Source organism: Physeter macrocephalus, chromosome 6 (assembly GCF_002837175.3).
Source record: "Physeter macrocephalus isolate SW-GA chromosome 6, ASM283717v5, whole genome shotgun sequence".
Classification (NCBI taxonomy): Eukaryota; Metazoa; Chordata; class Mammalia; order Artiodactyla; family Physeteridae; genus Physeter; species Physeter macrocephalus.
Window position 1 is genome coordinate 89,387,007 of NC_041219.1, and position 6,631 is coordinate 89,393,637.

At 44.8% G+C, this 6,631-nt stretch overlaps 1 non-coding gene across 1 annotated transcript; it reads right to left on the reverse strand.

Annotated features, from left to right (window-relative positions):
* Window positions 1–4,533: 4,533 nt before the first annotated feature.
* On the reverse strand, window positions 4,534–4,640 carry LOC112064725 (U6 spliceosomal RNA). Its single transcript, XR_002891627.1, has one exon. It is a non-coding gene; the product is annotated as a U6 spliceosomal RNA (small nuclear RNA).
* Between the last annotated feature and the right edge of the window lie 1,991 nt (window positions 4,641–6,631).

The window sequence follows — 6,631 nt, forward strand, 5'->3', positions numbered from 1 at the left end:
TGAGCCGCTGCTAATGGGGAGTTGGAACAGGGCAGGCCAGGGCTAGTTAGCTGTCTTAGGAAGGGAGGAGATTTTACCTCAGTTTTCTAACACAGGGAAATCATGCTTTCTTGGGGATTTGAGTTCTTCGCTAGGGACTCTTAAAGATCCCTCTTTCCTCTGTTCCTAAAACATGCCCTTTCCACTATCCTTTGGGAACAGTACTGGCTATTGGATGTTTGACCCTGGAACAGGCTCAGGTATATTTCCTGACAGTCAGGAGAAGCATAGTACAGTAGAAAAAGCAGGAGCTGTGTCTTAGCAATCATCTTAACCTCTCTGAGCCTAGATTTGCTCATCTGTACAATGGGGCTAATGATTCCCATCCTGGTGGGATTTTGAGAATTAAGTGAGGTGTGTATATAAGGCGCTTGGCACCCAGTAGGTACTCAATATAGATTAGTTTCTTTTCTTGATTGTGTAAAAGAGTCAGACACGTTGCTCCTTTTACACCATTTTCTTCCCCAGATTGATTTGGTTTATGGACAAGCTATTTGTTGGTTTTGCTAAAGTGATGTACTGGTGTCCTGGTTAAGCACATGGATTTTCAAGTCAAAGTGGGCTCAAATACTGGCTCCTCACAGTCTCCAGTTAGAAAAGTGTTTGACCTCAATCAAGTTACTTAATCTCTTTGAGTCCCAGTTTCCTCTTATAAATGAGGACAGTAATAGTATTTGCCACATGAGGTTATTGTGTGAATTTAACGAAACTAGAAGTTAAGTACTTAGTTAGCAGAGTCTGGCATCTACTATATGCTTGTAAATGGTAGTTTTTAAATGTGTAACTCAGCAGTGACTCAGATCTGAGATCACTTGTATTCCCAAAACGGTATTTTAAGCTCAGAAATCTGATGAAACCATTCTGTATAGCCAGACTCAGGATATGCTGCTGCTGTCACATGGAGGGCTTCCCCAGTCCCAATGTATCTATGGAAACCCCCCCTGAAAAGCACCCTGGCTGGGGAAGTTGTATCATTGCTGAGTCAAGACCACAGGCTCCCAGCTTTCTGGTGCAGACACATGATCTGACCCACAGCCTGTCAGCCGAGGTTGGAGAACTCGAGGTCTGAAGCCATGAGGTGGTTTGTGCAGGACATAGTCCTACCCCAGCCCAGTGCCCTAATCCAGGGCTTTCCTACTGGTATGCTGGGATACTGATCCCCTCAGCCCTGGCAGCAGCTCAGGTCCCAGATTGGTTCCATCTGGCTGGATCAGCTTCCACCATTTACCCTGTGTACTGTGCAAATAGTATTTTCTAGGTGTGCCCTGATATTAAAAAGGTTGTGAAGCTTCTGTGTTACACTGTTTCCTTGGGATCCTACGTTACCCCCCGTCTTGTCAGCAGCCCCTATTCTGTTGAGGACTGAGAAGTTTAGGATGGTCAGTTATTGGAGCTCCTCTTTATTAATACCAGGATGAGAGCCGATCTCTGGTCCGATAAAGCCCGCCTCTGTGTTTTGCTCCCGGCTAGTCTACTACCTTAGTTGCTCAGAAGCTAGTATGCTGGCCAGTACTGGCCTTTCCTTAGATAGAGAGGGGAGACAGAGGGCTTTAATGGCTTTAAAAGGATAGCTGTCTGCTTTTGCTGTGTTTGCACCCTGATTTTTCTGTTTACTGGCTTACTACAGATTTGAAACGAAGTCTAAAGGTTCTAATGCCAGAAAAAGCCCTGGATATCCCTCAAGAGGAGGCTCTCAGGGCATGAGGGTGGGGCTGTGTGACGGGTTGTCCCTGCCGTGGCCCCTCCTTTCACGTTTCCCTGGTGAAGACTGATGACTTGGGGTTTTGCTATAAGTGTAGCATTGATGTGGGAGCTAAGCTGGCCTGGGTGCTAGTTGTCAAGAGGCTTTGAGAGGCCTCCTTTGACATAGAAAGGGGCTGGGAAAAACTTGGACTAAATATCAAGTTCCAAATCGCCATGGTGGAAATGTTTTTCCCAGCCCTGGGGATTGTGGTGAATTAGTTCAGGCTGGGATAGGACTTGGGGGAGGGTAAGGGCCCTTGACAGCTGTCAGAGCAACCCCCTCGTTTAGAGACCCCACTGAGAAGACCCTAGGGCACAGAGAGAAACCTCATTCCTTGACTTTCCCATATGACCCTGCTTTAGATTGGGGAGGTGTAGGGGTAGGTGGGAGGGAGAAGGAACTGATGCAGTGGACTCCTTGTGATTTGGGAATGTTTTCATGGCTCAAAGGGAAACTCAGCTTTTTTCCTTTTTTCTCTTAAAGTAATACTCATTCTCTAAAAACAAGTTTGGGCAATTTAGAAAGAAGAAAAGATTGAAGATTTAGGTTGAAGGAGAAAGTCCATATTTTCTCCATTCCTTTAGCAAATGGAGACAATGTGTTTTGTTTTTTTAATATTTTATTTTTATTTTATTTTTTTAATTTATTGTTTTATTTTTGGTGGCATTGGGTCTTCGTTGCTGCGTGCAGGCTTTTCTCTGGTTGTGGCAAGCAGGGGCTACTCTTCATTGCGGTGCGTGGGCTTCTCAATGTGGTGGCTTTTCTTGTCGCGGAGTACAGGCTCTAGGCGTGCAGGCTTCAGTAGTTGTGGCACACGGGCTCAGTAGATGTGGCTCGTGGGCTCTAGAGCGCAGGCTCAGTAGTTGTGGCGCACAGGCTTAGTTGCTCTGCGGCATGTGGGATCTTCCCGGACCAGAGCTCGAACCCGTGTTCCCTGCATTGGCAGGCGGACTCTTAACCACTGAGCCACCAGGGAAGCCTGACAGTGTGTTTTAAAACTTTTCATGTTTTTGTCTCTGCATAGGGTTTTTTAAAAAATTAATTAATTTTATTTATTTATTTTTGGCTGCGTTGGGCGGACTTTCTCTAGTTGTGGAGAGCAGGGGCTACTCTTTGTTGCAGTGCGTGGGCTTCTCATTGCGGTGGCTTCTCGTGTTGCAGAGCACAAGCTCTAGGCGCACGGGCTTCAGTAGTTGTGGCTTGTGGGCTCTAGAGCGCAGGCTCAGTAGTTGTGGCACACAGGCTTAGTTGCTCCACGGCATGTGGGATCTTCCCAGACCAGGGCTCGAACCTGTGTCCCCTGCATTGGCAGGCAGATTATTATTTTTTTTATGTTTATTTTTGGCTGCATTGGGTCTTTGTTGCTGCACGCGGGCTTTCTCTGGTTGCGGTGAGCGGGGGCTACTCTTCGTTGCAGTCCGCGGGCTTCTCACTGCGGTGGCTTCTGTTGTTGCAGAGCATGGGATCTAGGCGCGCGGGCTTCAGTAGTTGTGGCACACGGGCTTAGTTGCTCCGCGGCATGTGGGATCTTCCCGGGCCAGGGCTCGAACCCATGTCCCCTGCATTGGCAGGCGGATTCTTAACCACTGCGCCACCAGGGAAGCCCCGCAGGCAGATTCTTAACCACTGCGCCATCAGGGAAGCCCTCTGCACAGGGTTTTGTACAATGTTGTGATAGTAGCGTGTGTGTGTGTGTGTGTGTGTTTGTGTATGTATACACACACATATATTTATCCAACATGGCTTTTTTTTTTTTTTGCTTTTGTTATTTCATTAGTTTTCCCAGGATAGTCACTGTAAACATTTTTAAATGCTTGTACAATGGTCCATCAAGTGAATGTACCATTGTTTACTTAACTCTCCTCCTATTGTTGGACATTTAGGTTGTTTGCCTCTGTTTGCCATCATAAACAATGCTGTGATGAACATCTTGGGGTACCTTTTCAATAGTTAGAGTTTTCCTTGGGATAGAAACCCCAAATTGAACTTCCTAGATTGTAGGATATAATGTTTTGAAGGTCCTAGATACATATTTCCACATGTTTTTTTAAAAAGAGAGTAATTCATGTGAGTGTCCTTAAAAGGAGGTTGCAGGATTGAGGATAGCTTCTTTTCTCCTGATTATGAAAATAAGACATATTTATTAAGCAAATTTAGAAGTTAAAAGTGTGAAAACTATAAAACATATGGAAAAGTATAAAGAAGAGCATTAAAATCACCTGTAATCTCTCCATTTACTATTAACATTTTGATGTACTTATATGTATTTTAACAATTAGAGTCATACTGTGCATATTGTTTTGTAAACTGATTTTTAATTTTACTATTTGAAGCATTTTCTCATTTATCTAAATATTCTTCAGTCTTATGATTTCATGGCTAGTAAAGTATTCCATAATACAGTATTTTATTACTGCCTTATATTTCTCTCTGTCTCCACTTTTTGCTACTGTAATTAACACTATGATGAATTTTCTGTGCATAAATATTTGTGTGCATCTCTGATTATTTCCTTGGGATAAATAGCTTTTAAAGGCCTTTGAGAAGTATGCCTTCTAAAAAAGTTGTACCAGTTGTGTTTTCCACTGATAGTGTGTCTCCCTTTCTCCATAAGCTAACCATTACTGAATGGTTTAACTTTAAACACCTTTGCCAGTTTAATTAGTGAGCAATGGTATTTTGTTTTAATTTGTATTTCTTTTAACATTTCATCATAAGTGTTTTGGCAATCTTTTTTTTTTAACATCTTTAAAAATATGGAACGCATCACGAATTTGCGTATCATCCTTGCACAGGGGCCGTGCTAATCTTCTCTGTATCGTTCCAATTTTAGCATATGTGCTGCCAAAGCGAGCACTTGGCCATCTTTTTTATGTGTTCTTAGGTCTCTGCTGGGGATTTATTATACATACATATTTCTATGTAATAAATGTATATGTTTCCACACTTGTTCATTATAAAATATTTTTCATATATGCAAGAGCATATATAACTATTATGTAAGATTAAAATAATAATGAAATGGATAACAGTGTATCCACTGGAGAGTTCTTGGAATTGCTTCCTGCCCCTTAATTTCTTCTCCCTGCTATTTTATCTGGGATGAAAAAGCCCTTTAGCTCAGGACTTATTGGGTCTGTTTCTGCAGCTGGGACAGTCCAGGTGGCAGCCACACCAGTGCTTCATAGCTCTGTCTGTGGGGAAACAACCGCTGCAGCTGGTGAGAACAGGAACTGGTGGTGGTGGAAATAGCTAATCTTCAGTGAAGTGAAAAAAGAAGCCAAGGTGGAGAGGAAATGAGACCACAGATCCTCCCCTGCCCCTGGGGTTGCCTGGGAAGGCTGGTCGGAGCCAGGGCCCCAGTTCCGTGGTCGAGACCAAAGAATCTGCCCCAGAGCTGACTGTAGTCGGCCCAGGGCTGGCGGCCTGAAGTCAGCATGTTATCTGCTCAGCCAGGCTGGTCACCTCCATTCTGGGGAATGTTTCTCCTAAGTCTGCGCTGAGCTGAAGCAGCGCCAGGGAAAGGCCGGGGGTTCATTCCAGTTCGGCCAGGGGACAGCAGCGCTGGCGGCCTGAAGTCAGCATGTTATCTGCTCAGCCAGGCTGGTCACCTCCATTCTGGGGAATGTTTCTCCTAAGTCTGCGCTGAGCTGAAGCAGCGCCAGGGAAAGGCCGGGGGTTCATTCCAGTTCGGAAATGCACTTCAGAGAAGAGGAAGGACCTTTTTCTTTGAAGATAAGAGAGGGTGCTGTCTCTACACAGCCCCCGCCCCCTGCTCCTTGCTGGGTACTCTAGGGCCCCCTCTTTTTGAATAGCACCACATGGGAACTGAAGGGTTTCGAGGTTGTCATCCATGAAGAAGAGGCTTCCAGAATAGAGATGAACTAGGCAGCTAGAATCCCTGAGTTCCCATTTCCAGTCTTTGCGCCTCCCTCATCAGAGCCACATTTTTCTATCTTGTTTTCCTTCCATGGGAGAATGAGTCCCCCAAGAAAGATATAAGCGTATTAGGCTGCCTCTCTGTCCTTAAAATACTCTGGTTGTCTGTGCCTCCCACACTCCTCTCTACATCTTCTGTTTTCACCTTTCAGAATCGTCTTTCCAGATTCTCTTATGCTTTCTGTCTTCCATCACTTTACAACCAAGTTGTGGGTTGGAAGTTTGTGTGGTGGGTAGGGGAGGACCTGGATAGGGTTTTGGCGGAGCAATTTCCCCCCCCTCTTTACTAATATGCCTACTCTTCTCAGTTTATAAAGTACTTTGAGGTACTTGAAGGGTGTTCTAAACAATGTTCAGAACCACGAGGGGATATCAGAATTATTTATGTGACAAATTTTGCAAGTAGAGGAAGGATTTAGGCTGTTGTATGCTCGCGATGGTTCAATTCTTGTCCTCATCTCTTTCCTCGTTCCCTCCCCATCTCTTTTACCATCTTCTCACCCTCACCCGGGTTATTGACAAAGCTGGATGGGCTGGTGGTCCTGCCTCTGGGTCCCTAAAAACATTAACGGGGAAGGAATATACTCTCTTCTTCCTCTGCTTGCTCATTTCTACTCAGATCTGGACTAGAGAGTGTCATAGCCCTCCTCCAATTGCTCATCCCGTCTCTAAGTAAGAGCTGGGCATGAGCCTTGTGTTTGGGTACTTTTGGAGATGGTTATCTTGTTTTAAGGACTAGCTATAGTTTAGAGCAGAGTTAGTTTCTGCTCAGTTTTTACCAGCTTCCTTGCAGGGAGCTGGAGAGCCAGTCCCTAGATCTTCCCAGTATTTCCCGTGAAACCTTAAAAAAAATCTGTCCTGGAAGGAAGTAGCTGGTTTGAGACTCTTGCAGGCTTAGGATGTTTTGAA